This window comes from Marmota monax, unplaced genomic scaffold (genome assembly GCF_021218885.2).
Source record: "Marmota monax isolate L192 unplaced genomic scaffold, Marmota_monax_Labrador192_F-V1.1 WCK01_AAM20220418_F8-fsc00088, whole genome shotgun sequence".
Taxonomy (NCBI): Eukaryota; Metazoa; Chordata; class Mammalia; order Rodentia; family Sciuridae; genus Marmota; species Marmota monax.
This window is the reverse complement of record NW_026694492.1, coordinates 4,793,266-4,806,148: the sequence shown is the minus strand read 5'-3', so window position 1 is coordinate 4,806,148 and position 12,883 is coordinate 4,793,266. Positions and strand designations below refer to the sequence as shown.

General features: G+C 36.7%; 1 long non-coding RNA gene across 1 annotated transcript; it reads right to left on the bottom strand.

Annotated features, from left to right (window-relative positions):
• Window positions 1-6,504: 6,504 nt before the first annotated feature.
• LOC131423244 (uncharacterized) lies at window positions 6,505-12,680 on the bottom strand. Its single transcript, XR_009224496.1, has 4 exons — window positions 12,245-12,680; window positions 11,546-11,675; window positions 9,277-9,383; window positions 6,505-6,726 (listed from the first exon to the last, which is right to left on the bottom strand). It is a non-coding gene; the product is annotated as an uncharacterized LOC131423244 (long non-coding RNA).
• Window positions 12,681-12,883: the final 203 nt, after the last annotated feature.

Here is a 12,883-nt window from a genome sequence, read left to right as displayed (position 1 = left end):
TTTAAATTCTGTTCTTTGGTCACAGTAGCCACAGCAGCCGAATGTGGGTAACACATTTCATACCATAGATATGAGGCATTTCCATCATAGCAGACAGTGCTGCTGTAAGAGAATGTGACTTACCTACCCACAGTCATGTGGCAAGGTCCAAACAGAAAGCAGAATCTCAAGAGTGTTCAATAGCAACCTGAAAAGGAAGTATCTGATGTTCTCTATCTTTTAAACACCAAAGAATTTTCAAATATTATCAAGGTCAGGCCTTTTCAAAGACTATCTATCAACAACTGATTCTGAATCTTGAGTCAGCCAGGAGATAAAAGGAGGACTGGAATTCATACTACTTTGGTGTTCTAGCCAGAGCTACGTCATCCACATTTAATACCCTCATTTTTTCATAAAAAGTAATAATAATAACTGGAAAGCATATTACAAGAAAAACTCGAACTATTGTAATTTTTTGACAAAACACAGTTATAGAAAATTGAAAAGCTAGTCATTATCTAGTTCCAAATCTATACCTAATTCAAAACCAGAATACTGTGAAATGCTACCAACAGGTAAACAAAGTCCAGGAAGTTGTTTGTTTGTTTGGGGGGGGGGGGGATATTGAGAATTGAACTTAGGAGCACTCAGCCACTGAGACACATCCCCAGCCCTAGTTCGTATTTTATTTAGGGTCTCACTGAGTTGCTTAGTGCCTCACTTTTGCTGAGGCTGGTTTTGAACTCCCAATCTTCCTGCCTCAGTCTCCCAAGCTGCTGGGATTATAGATGTGCACCATATTACCTGGCACCAGGGAGTTTTTTGAGCTCACTTTCGAATAGGTCAAAAATATACATATCCTAAAAGAGAAAGAGCCCAGTATCTGTAAAGTCTGAAGTTTAGAGGCATTCTATGTCTTGACTAGACCTTCGAAGACTTTTCATCAGTTCTGTGACCTCTAGTGAATCCCATCAACTCTCTGAGACCTCATTTCCTCATCTGGAAAACAGAAGAACTACTACCTACTTTTCAGGATTGCCTTGGAGACTCATGATAGTGCACAGTACAGCTCCCATCTTCTGTGGCCCCAAAGTATGGTTAGTCATTCAATGAGAAGTTTATCAAAAGCAGATATCATTAGAGGGTGGATCGATAGAGGATGGAAAGTGAGCAGCAACTTGGATTGGTAATCTAGAATTTTCTCAGGTGGAAATTTCCACTTGGTAATGGCGTGAATTCTTTAAACTGAAGAAATGATGGAAATAGCTAACCAGCACTTTGTGAATGTGGCTATTTAAGTTGTAAGAGGTATTAATATAACTTTCCTTCAAACCACTTGTCATGCAATCTAACTACTTCTATCATTTCTTCAATTAAACCCAAGCCATCATTAAGTGGAAGTCTTCAACTAGGAGAGTTCTAGATTATCAGTTCAAGTTGTTAACTAATTATCATTCTCTATCTCGTCTCACCTGACTGTGTTTATTTATAATCAACTTCTCATCAAGTGGATAACAATATGTTGGAACCCGGAAAGCTTGTTTTTAGGTATCAATTACATATGTGTATGTTTATAGATTTCACTCCTGGGAGAAAATACAAATACTTATCTTGTACCTATGTTTTATAAGAACAAGTTCTGTGGTAACTCCTAAATTCATTATTAGCAAAGGTTGCATTTAAGATTCCTATGTCTACTGCTTAATAACACCCAAATTAGTCTCGATGGAATTAGCTGTAATTAAGGACATTGTGAAATATGGCGGAGCAAACAGAATTACACTGTATTACTTTATTAATAATATTCTTTAACTACACTGTAAATTGCTATTAGGCCTGCATATTACTGCCTGGATATGGAAATAGTCTTTTGCTATGCTAATCTAACACAATTTTCTTTTAAATGTAAACAAATTATACTCTATTAATATGCTGTTCTACTTGCATAGTTAATTATTGTAACAGTAAGGAATAAAATTGTTCTGCTTTCTCTGTTTCTGATGGAAAAAGGGCTACATAAATAGTTTAATAGGGAACTAATTATGCAAAAAATTTAGATGCCTAAAATGTGTTTGTAATTACATTAAAATGGTCTTCTGTTCAAATATTGGAAAGCCTGCTAATTGGAGGCTAGCTGAAAATTTAAATATTGTGAATCAATGATTTTAATACAGTACATGTTTAGCTGTGTTTCTGTTCATATTTATCTTGAAAATGAAGAGAATATTTAACAGTGTTTAATAAGACGGGGTCTGAGTTTCATACCAATGAAGTAAGTCTGCGGCAGACTGGAATTTTAAGCATGCATTTTACAGCATTATCTTTAATTTGCTCAAGAGGTATGGGCAACTTTTGGCTCTGTAACAAGAAAAACAAAAGTATCCTGTATAGAGGATAAGTTGCGGAAAGAAAATCAGATGGAGAACAAATCAAAGAGTCCTGGAAAATGCCCCACGACAGGCAAACCGGAGTTGATACAGTTGCAAATTGCTAAATTGTTTTAGATAAATAAACACATGTAGCAGATCACCTGCCTATTCTCCAAGGATTTCCAAGTGCATCATGTTATCCAGTTGTAATTAAGGAGTGTTAAAGATGTGGTGCCTTGTTCTCAGTGATTCTTTGTGAAATCTGAGCTTTTATTTTGATGCGGAATGAAGGTTCTTAATCTGAGAAAAATGCAATGCTAAAATAAGCCCACTCTTTTGGAGAGAATTTCAACAACCTGTCCTGAATTTTAAACTACTTTGGAAAAAAAAATAAGGGCAAACTGTTCATTATAATTTTTACGACAATACAAATGAGAGTACTGCATATGTAACCAGGATTAATTACACAGATAATTGGGAACCTAGAAATAACTTTATAACTTAAAAGTCTTGCCTACTTAACAGAGCTGTTGTGAGGATCAAGAGATATAATGTGCCAGAAAGGGTGCTGAAGAGTATAAAGCTCACAAAGAAGGTAGCAAGACAATCCCCATAGTAATTAATAACAAAAAGATGAACTGTAATTTGTCTTATGGAGTAATCCCTGCTGGTAGCTCCTTCCGCTCAAACTTCCATGGCTGCCATGTCCTGATGGTACAGGGAGTGGTTAAGTTTGGACTCTGGAAGTAACAGACCAGACAGTGAATCCTGGCACTAGCTCTTTTGGGCAACACAGGATGCTCTGTGGGTCTATTTTAAGATTTAGTCACAACCAGTGAGTTGATTGACTTCTCATAAACCACTGCCACATTCTCTTGCTGATTTTGAAAAAGGAAAAAAAAAATTCCAAAATCAGTCCTAAACACTTGCAAAGACACACACTGCCTTGGGCAGAGCCCAGCACCTTAACCTGGTGTTGGGGACTTTATCGTCTTACCACTCCCTACCTGTTATCTAGGTGAGCGCTCTGCTCTACCCAGTGTGGGAGATTCCTTATTCCCAAAAAATGTCCTGCACTTTCCCTTGGCTGGGCCATTGTCCCCACCTTTTTTCTCCTCACTTGGGCTGTTTCCTCCTCTTTCCGTTAGCCTTTCTTCCAGGCCTAATTCAAATTCTCTATCTTCTTCTAGGATCTTCATGAAACCCTTCAGCACTCAATGACCCCTCCCTTCCTTTTACATTCCTAATAAGTAATGTCTAAAGCTTTCCTTTGGGACTTGGCATGTGAAACTGCTTGTTATTTTACTCTTTCAGTGTTGTATTTATTTTATTCTAACTCAATAATAGGCTCCTCTGGATGGTTTATGCATCTTATGTTTCTGGAACGCAGTGTGTCCTACATGTAGGTAGCATGTTTTGTAGATTCTTGCTGTTATGAGAGAGCACAGCACATGATGCTCAAACAATATGTGGGACTGCCACCTTAGCCAGATCACCCTAAGCAATCCACTTTAGTGAACGAGAGTCAAAGCCCACTGCCCTCTCTATTATCTGCATGATAGGCTGCTCAGATTATCTGAGAAAGCACCTTGGATGATGGGAGAACAGAATAGCGCCTAAGAACTGTCTTAGTGAAGAGGTGCTTTGTCTAATTCTGTCCTGCCACTGTGCAGTTACCCATCCCTCTGTATGCACAGAACATATACTATATGGATGCTGGAGCTGGACACCAGACATGTTTGAAAACTCTCAATCTTATTTTGATCTGCTAAAATTATTTCTCCTATCTCTTTCCAAATGGAAATTTCAAAGGTGTGTGTGATCGCTATTTACTGTAAGTTTTATCTGGGCTGTTTATTTTGTCTTATTCACTGATGAGGGAGAAGAATATCACAAACCCACTTCCCTACCTCCTGCTGTTATTTTAGTCATCAGTATTTACCTTTCTAAAAATGCCACAAGGTCTTTTATACTGGTAGAAAGTCGTGTATTGACTGATGCCATCATCAATTAATGTATTCCCTTTTTTCTTCGTACAATTATTAATGAGCAGTAAAATGCCAACATGGTGGAAACAGAAGGGAGAAGAAAGAACAGAAAAGACACGGATCACTCAAAACTAAAGAAGCAGCTCATGAATAATGGACAGCCGTGTGCATACAAATTGCCAAGTGATTTACCCAAGAGGGTACAATATGCGTTCTACGTGAATACTCTCATGGATGAAGCATGACGAAATTCTCTTTATTAAGTGGAATAATCAACCTGGTAGGGTGCTTTTTCTAAATTAGAAATATCATTCCATAGAAGAGAAATATTCTTGTCCACCCACAGCCTTTATTCTTTAGAATCTGCTTTGTTCCTTACTGAAGAAACCCAGAAGAACCCAGTTCAATGCATTGTAGCAGAGAGAACCCAGTCATGTCCAATGGAAAGTAGGTTACGGGGAGAAGCTGAGCTTGCTAATTTCTTTTCCTTTTTCAATTGAGATATATATGGTGCCTTCTTGATCTCTTGCTCTATTCTCCACAGGTTGTACTATACATACATATAAAATGACCATTAAAACTACCATATCCTCTGGGCCAGACTAGTCTGTTTTTACTATCTTCTGATCTCTTAGCATATGACTTACAGACAGAATATTAAAATCCAAAAAGGATTTAGCTCAGGGCACATGTTGCCACTGGTAACCCATGGTAATAAGGTAACCCTATATACTTACAAGTGCCATATGTTACATGAATAGATACATATGCAGAGAGAGAGAGACTGTTTTTAGAAAACTCATGGATTCCAATAAAAAGGAAAAAAAAGTATTCCCTGGAGTACATCACTGGAGCTTTAGGCTATTGATTCAATTTACTCTTCAACTTTCAGAGCTTTATTTCTGGTTTTACAGGAATTATAGGGAAACCAAGTTATAAAAGTTTTCAGGAAACAAAGAATGAGTATTTACCGAAAAGTCCCAGTGAAATGAAATTTATCAGTAAAAGCCCAACGCAAGCCACTTAAAGGTTTAGATGCAATTCAGGTAGAGTTTCCCCTGCCCCCCAAAAAGAATATATACATATATTTTCATTTTCTAATAAAATAATATCTTCTACTGTCCAGGGTTAACATACTAATATAAGCAGTAAAGTTTAAAGAGAGAGTGAGAGAGTTTTTCAGTAGGTTATGATTTTTCCACAGTATTTTCTAAAGTCAAACCTCAGGACCTAGAAGATACATTAGAAGATGAAGCACGTACTTATTTTCCAGTCCAGCAAGACAACCCCAAGCCACAACAGCAGCTCTACTGTTCTATCAGAAGAATGTGTGACTTTTCTTTAAAAAGGAAAACTACTTTCTCACCAGAACTTCCAGGTGCTTAACACTTTCTTGGTTTATTCCTAAACAGAAAGAGAACATGTTCAAACTTGATGGGAAGATTTCATATGGAAGAAAAGAGCTGTGTCTGTCTGTTAAAAATTTTTTAAATAAAAAATTAAAAAATCCTTTAATTAATGCTTCAAAACAGATGACAATGAAGTCGCACGATTGAGGACTTCAAAGGCCCAGAGTCAGAGATTCTAAGCTTCCCCGTAAGTCCTCTTAACTGGAATGAACATTTGCTGTCAAAAAAGGTAAAAGTCTGCCTCGATTTCCTCAATAAGATCAAGGGTGGACAAAATCTGAGAAAAAGAGATTAAAATGATGCTCATTTATTTGATTGAGATTCTAAAGGACATGGTACAAAGGAGTAGTGGGCATATGCTATTGTTAATCATATAACTGGTTTCTTTGGAACGATGGTGTTTTCTCTAAACATTCTAGAAGACTCCAGAGAGGATTTTTATATTAGCCTATATGTGCCTGCGTGTTCCCTGAGAGTGTGTATTACCTTGAAAGAACAATCACAAAAACGGTTTTAATGATGATAGCAGCAGTGTCTGACTAACATCTCCTCTCCCATCCTTTGTCACAGAGAAGACCATTCCTTCCTCTTCTCTGGACTTTCACATTGTGCCTGGGAGGATGCTTTCCCCTTTCCTGGTGCCAGATGCCTCCCTCCCCCAGAACACCATGCCAGGCCACAGGACTGGGTCCAGCCTCCTTCACCTCCTCCGCGTTCTCCACACAGCCTCCTCTTCTCCAAAGACTCCAGCTTTTCCCTCTCCTTTCTCACATTGACTTTTAAACTGTGGCAGCCTCAAGGAATGGCCGTTAGTGCTGAAAACCCGTTACACCCACCTGCCCACATTACCCAGCAATGGGAGTGGGGAAGGCTCGTCTCAGGCCGAGAATGACCAAAAATCAGTTTCTGTTAACTGTGATCATTCACAAAGCCAAGTACCTTCTCATGCTTTGGTTCTTTCCAATACCTCCAATTCTCCTGAAACAAACAGAGAGAAACCAGATCTAAATATCAGCATATCTTTTGTTTTCTCAACTCAAGCTATGGCATGGCAATGTGAAAAATGTTCAAGAATTAAATAAATTCACAATAACATGGAGAAACTGCAGCAGAAAAGTAAGACAGATGACACTCTTACATTCTAAATTTTCTCTGTGTCTGCAGACTGTGATATATTCCTGGGCTCCCTATAGCTAACCTCTTTTGAACACATCTCATATGTTTTTGGCAGGTACAGAGCAAAGACAGGCTCATTTGAGCAGCAAAAGAATCTGTAGACTATTGTTCTTACAAAAAAATAAATAACCACTGAACATTGTCCATGGCTTCCTCCTGCACAGGGGTTTCTCATTCGGAATTGAGCTTGATAAGCTCTGCTGTTTCAAGTCTGCTACTTACAAAAAGAAAAAAGAAAGCAAAGAAGTATGGGTGCTTCAGGGAACAGAAGTCATTTCATTTCAGAAGAATGAAGGTAAACCCAGGGCACAGTGGGGGACTGGTTGGTGGATAAAGTATGAATTTGTTATAAAGGCAGAGAGAGTTACAGAGATACATCTCAGAGATAAATACTCCAGATGAATCTAAGATAAGGTTAGTATTACTGACTAGAAAAAAATGTGAAGAAATTAATTATGACACATTATGTAAAATAAAATATAGTGGATGTCAAGGGGGCAAAAATACAACAAATCATTTATGGCAATAATCTCCTTAAATAATTTCTGTAACTTTATGTTTGTCTTTAACTCGGAAGTGTAGAATCAGCCTGAGGGCATTGAAAAAAACTGGAATGCATCCAAATCTTTCCTTTTAGTTTTCTTTTTGACAAATTCCCAGAATAATCTAATGGATACATCTTAATGTTTCTTTATTCTGAAAAATCTAATGGAATCTCACAATTTTGGAAAAAAGAATCCAGTAATAAATAAACAACAGTGTCTCATGAGAGATCAGGTGAGAAAGGTACACTGAATGAGGCCTTGTGGCTGACCTCAAAGGTCAGCCAAGAGTTCTAATAAAAATGCACCAATTTATGTGCTCTATATGTGTAATGTGAATTGTAATGCGTTCTGCTGTCATACATAACAAATTAGAATTAAAAATAAATTTAATTTAAATAAATTAATGCATCAATTTAAATTATATATGGGGAGTTTTAACTTTGGGTGAAACATCTTTGCTTGATTCAAATAGATTATTAGTTAATTAATTGAATTAGTTATTTGTAATGCTGGGGGTCTCTTGAATGCTAGGTAAGCACTTTTCAAGTAGACTGTTTAGGTAATAGATTTTCCATGAATGTTAAAATGCACTATGTGATTTAATTCTCAGAAAGTATGCACTGAAAGATGAGCAAACTAGGGCTGGGGTTGTGGCTCAGTGGTAGAGCACTTGCCTGGCATGTGTGAAGCCCTGGGTTCGATCCTCAGCACCACATAAAAATAAATAAATTAAATAAAGGTATCATGTCATCTACAACTAAAAAAAAAAATTTAAAAAGAATGGATAAAATAAAGGTATAAAAAAAGATGAGCAAACTAGTATCATCCTTTCACCCTTTACCTATCCTTTCTCCACTCTGTCCTCTTTCTTCCATCCCTCTACACTACCTGGACAAGGTTGGTTGCTCTTTATCATCATGTTCCGTTTAGTGACAATAGCCTAGGTAGGTCTTTCCTGTACCCAACTCTACAATAGGTACTCAAGCTCTGTGCTTCCAGATCATTCTGGAAATCCCTTTCCAACATTCCTTTCAACTCCTATTACTTGTTTAATTGTCTCCCCCAACAAACCAAGTTCCAAGGGCAAGAAACATGTCTTGTCTCATGAACTTTGATATGTTCAGAACACTCAGTAATATTGCTCAGCCCTCAAATAGCTGTTGTTTAAGATTAGAGCAAAATTTATAACTAGGCCAAGTGTACTTCTAATAATTGGTGGTTCTAAGTGTAATGAAGGTTGGATTTTCAAATTACAATAAATGTGAAGTAGATAACTAGCAAATTTGAGTTTTTAATTCATTCACCATCCTTACAATTGTTTGCCATTGCTATCAACTAGAGTTGGCCCTCTACATCCACAGAGTCAATCAACTACAAATGGGAAACAATTGAAAAATAATTATGACCATACTAAGCATGTACATTTTCTTCTTGTCATCATTCCCTAATCAAGACAATATAATAGCTATTTACATAGCATTTACATTGTATTAGGCATTAAAGGTAGAGATTAAAGCATGAATTTGTTATAAATGGCACTAAGATCTAAAAACTATACATCAGAGTGATCCCTTAATGTTAATTTTTAATAATAAATACTTGGCTAAAAAAGCCTACAAAGATTGCAAGCAGGTTAAGTTCCTAAAGGTATTCCTTGACCATCAGAGAACAGAGTTGTTTAAATGTCCCTGCAAAGACATGTCAGTTTGTCTGATATCCACGTTCTGTTCTACTAAACATACTATTCATATTCAAAGTATAAGTAAGACTACAGCCCCCTTCAATGTTCCTATTTAATTCTATTTACCTAGAGACTGGTGAAAATAAATTCCAAGAAATCTTGAATTAATTTTTGCATTCTTGGTATCAAGCAGGAGGCAACTCAGTTGTTTGCACAGGGGTGCATTTTCACACCTAGAAATAAACATGGAGTCTGTGAAACCTGTCAGTTGGGATGTCTTATATATGTTAGTATTGAATATACTTCACCCATTTCCTGTAACATTTTTCTGAATTTATCAGCCATATAGTTCCAGTTGAATTATAAAATTCATGAGTGATAGGTTGTGTTTTCTTTATTTTGTTGAAGAAGAAATAGCCTGTCACATATGAAATAAGAACACAGTATTTATTAACAGCAATGGTCATCCTGACCATAACCTCAGTGTCGCGAAAATTTCTTCAAGTGATCAATGTAGTATATATTGATTAGGGCTGTCATAGCCAATAAAACAGATTAAGTATCCAAGATACTGTTAGGAATTTTTTTAAAGCAGTTTAGAAAACAATTAATCATACAAATACAAATTTCAAAATACATAAAAGCGAAGCCTGGTTGTATAGCTAGTGCTTGGTATCCAAAACTGAGAGTACATAACCTTTACCAAAAAGATTCTCTATTGAATGGCCCTTTACCTTTAAGCTAACTCTTAAGTTAATCCTTAAGCCAAGCCTTATCTAAACTCTCAAATTAATCCTTTATCTGGCACTCAGAGTTATAGTGAATTACCTAAATTTAAAAATTCCCCTTCAAAATATTAGATGACTAAACCTTTACTATGGGATTACTGACCTCGGAGAAGAAAACAGTAGACAAGAATAAGAGCCAGAGAGTACTTTTTTTAGTATGAATGGGTCTGGATGCACAGGTTTTGTGGACGCCCCTGAGCAGCAAGGGACAGCATGAGGACTCAGGTCCTGAAGGAGGAACAGACTCTGAGAGGCAGTGAGGAAAATTATTAAGGAAACAAGGACATCCTGGGACATATTCTAAAACATAAAAACCAGAACAAATAGCACTGCTCAGGGCACTAATTGCCTTTCCATTTTTTTTTTTCCATAAACAGAGGATTTTTTTAAAAGAAATGTAAATACTTGGACTTATTGGAGAATAAGAGGTAAAAAAAAAATGTTTCTGGAGTTAATTAGGCACTCTGAATGAAAAAAAAACACCTTAAAAACATGCATATATTTCGATGTAGGAATGCAAATGTTAGAATTTTCTCCCAAGAGGATAATCAAGCAAATATGCCAAAATCTGTACATGAACAAAAATGTAATGTTTCAGTGTTATGTATAATATTTTTTAAAATATTAAACAACCTAAATGTTTGTCAATAGAGAATTGGTTGAGTAAATAATCACATACCCAAACAGTGTTATTCTCATGCCACTAAAAATGATAAAGTCATTCTGTCACTATTGACTTGGAAAAAATGTCCATGATATTTTGAATGAAGAGAAGCATATTTACAAAGCAATGCACTGACTGTGGTCCAAAAACTTACATATGTATAGAAAACAAAGGGTTTGAAAAGTATTCACTCGTGATCATCGCTGAAGTGAGACTATAGCCAATTTTAATTTTTGTATGTCTTTCATCTTTTTCTTCATAATGGGGGGAGTGGACATCAAAGTTGATGTTAATCGATGGAATTAAATGTATAAAAATCAGGAACATTTCACCTCCATGTTCTGAACATTGTAGGTACTAAGTGACTATGGATTAATTATTTGTTTCAGGTTGGTTTTTTTTTTTTTTTTGGTTGACTGATTGAAACATTGTCAGTAAAGAGAAGCAAATATGAAGCTTTAGGAGTTTCAGAGGGAGAGTGGCACAGAAATGGAAATGTTCATTCTATTTTGGTGGCAGCTGCAGAAAGATTCCTATTCTGCCTCCTATAATTGCTATGAGGATATTTAAGATGTGGAGCTCTAAGTGGCTGCCCTCAATTTGCTTCAGAGATAAAAATAACACCACCTTCCAGTTTATAAACCACCTTCTTACATACATTAGAGACCTACAACAATCCTGTATGAGTCCAGGGATTATTATTCTCTTTTCAAATAAGGAATCCAACAGAGAACAGGGAGTGACATATTGAATGCCACAGAAATTGTACACTGGTTAAGGTAAAGCCGGCAGTTACAACAAATAAATGCAAAAATTTGAGCAATTCGGTGTAATAAATCTCAGTTTTTGATGATCTTGTAGTCCCACACAAATGTTCCTGAATGACAAAGAGTCATCCAGGAGGTGATTCAGGGATTCAAGCTCCTTGGCTCTATGGTCCCACCTTAGTCTTTAAATCTGCATCCAGAAAGTAGTTGGAGATAGACATTCATGTGTTCAAACTCCTTGGTCCAAAAGTGATATTCATAACTTCTGCTGGTATTTTAAGGCTAGAATAAGCTACTGGCCCATACCTAGATAAAAGAGGATTGTATTAAGAAATGCCTGGAGGGAGACTTTTCAGTGCAATTCTATTTTACAGAAGAAGACAGTGCTACAAGCCAGTAAACAGGACTCAAAAACAGATCCAAGCCCTTAATCTAGTGCGTTTACTGCCACCACACACTGCCTGTGCATCAGTGTTACTTCAACCCCTCTCACAGCTTTAGAACATGATATAGCCTCAACAGTACTAAAAAGGGGATTGTCACCAGCGGGAAGCACCCTGGAAGTGACCATGAGGAGAACCAGGCTAAAGCCCTGTCCTGACATATCTGGCTGAATGAGCCTGAGTAACTGTGAAATCTCTCTACATCTCGGTTTTTAGAGACATGGATACAAACCTACATTTCTCAGTCTTTTTCATTCAAGCTACTGGACACTTAATATCTTTCCCTAATATGCTCAGAAGTGCTTATAAAAAGGAGTCAAAATTATATGACCCTCTTAATTATAAGTAGTAGCTATTAAAAACACATGCTCTTGAGAAACTTCCATGCAAAATTTAAAAAGTAAAAATAGAAAGGTAGGGAAACATTCTTACCCTTGCTCATCCTCGCTTCAGGAGCTGTACAATTTCTATTAGGCTATTATTGGCAGTACTGAGCCAGGGAATTGTTCATTCCCAAAACTGCATCTGTAGACCTCCAATTGAAAGGCACAGAGCTCTATGGCCTTCTAGGGCCCCAATCTGTTACTATCTGAATCTTGATAAGTGAATTCCAGTCACACACACCCTACAGAGAATGTGCCTAGAAATACTGGTTTTTCTCCTTCTCCACTTGTCTGAATCCAGAAGTGTATATTAAGCTGGAAGTGGATGGAGTCAATGGAAAGAGAGAAGACATTGAAAACAGCACACTTCATGAAGTCCAACAGCAGCTCTATCAAAAATATCCTTGAGTTGAAACATTGTTTGGACTCCAGTGTTTCTTCATGGTTCATAGTTACCCCTCCACTTTGAAAATCTCATTCTTCTCTTTTCCTCTTCCTCTTATCCATGAAATATATCAGAGAAAAAAAAAATACAGAGAATAAAACACAAGAAGCTTAGTCGCCTACTAAAAGTTTTGTACACTTGTTTCTGATAATTTAAAGAAATAATAGTCTTTAAAATGTTGATACTTGATATTTTTCCTCTATCCCATTTTTCTGTTTCATTCCCCAATAGTATAAATCTGAA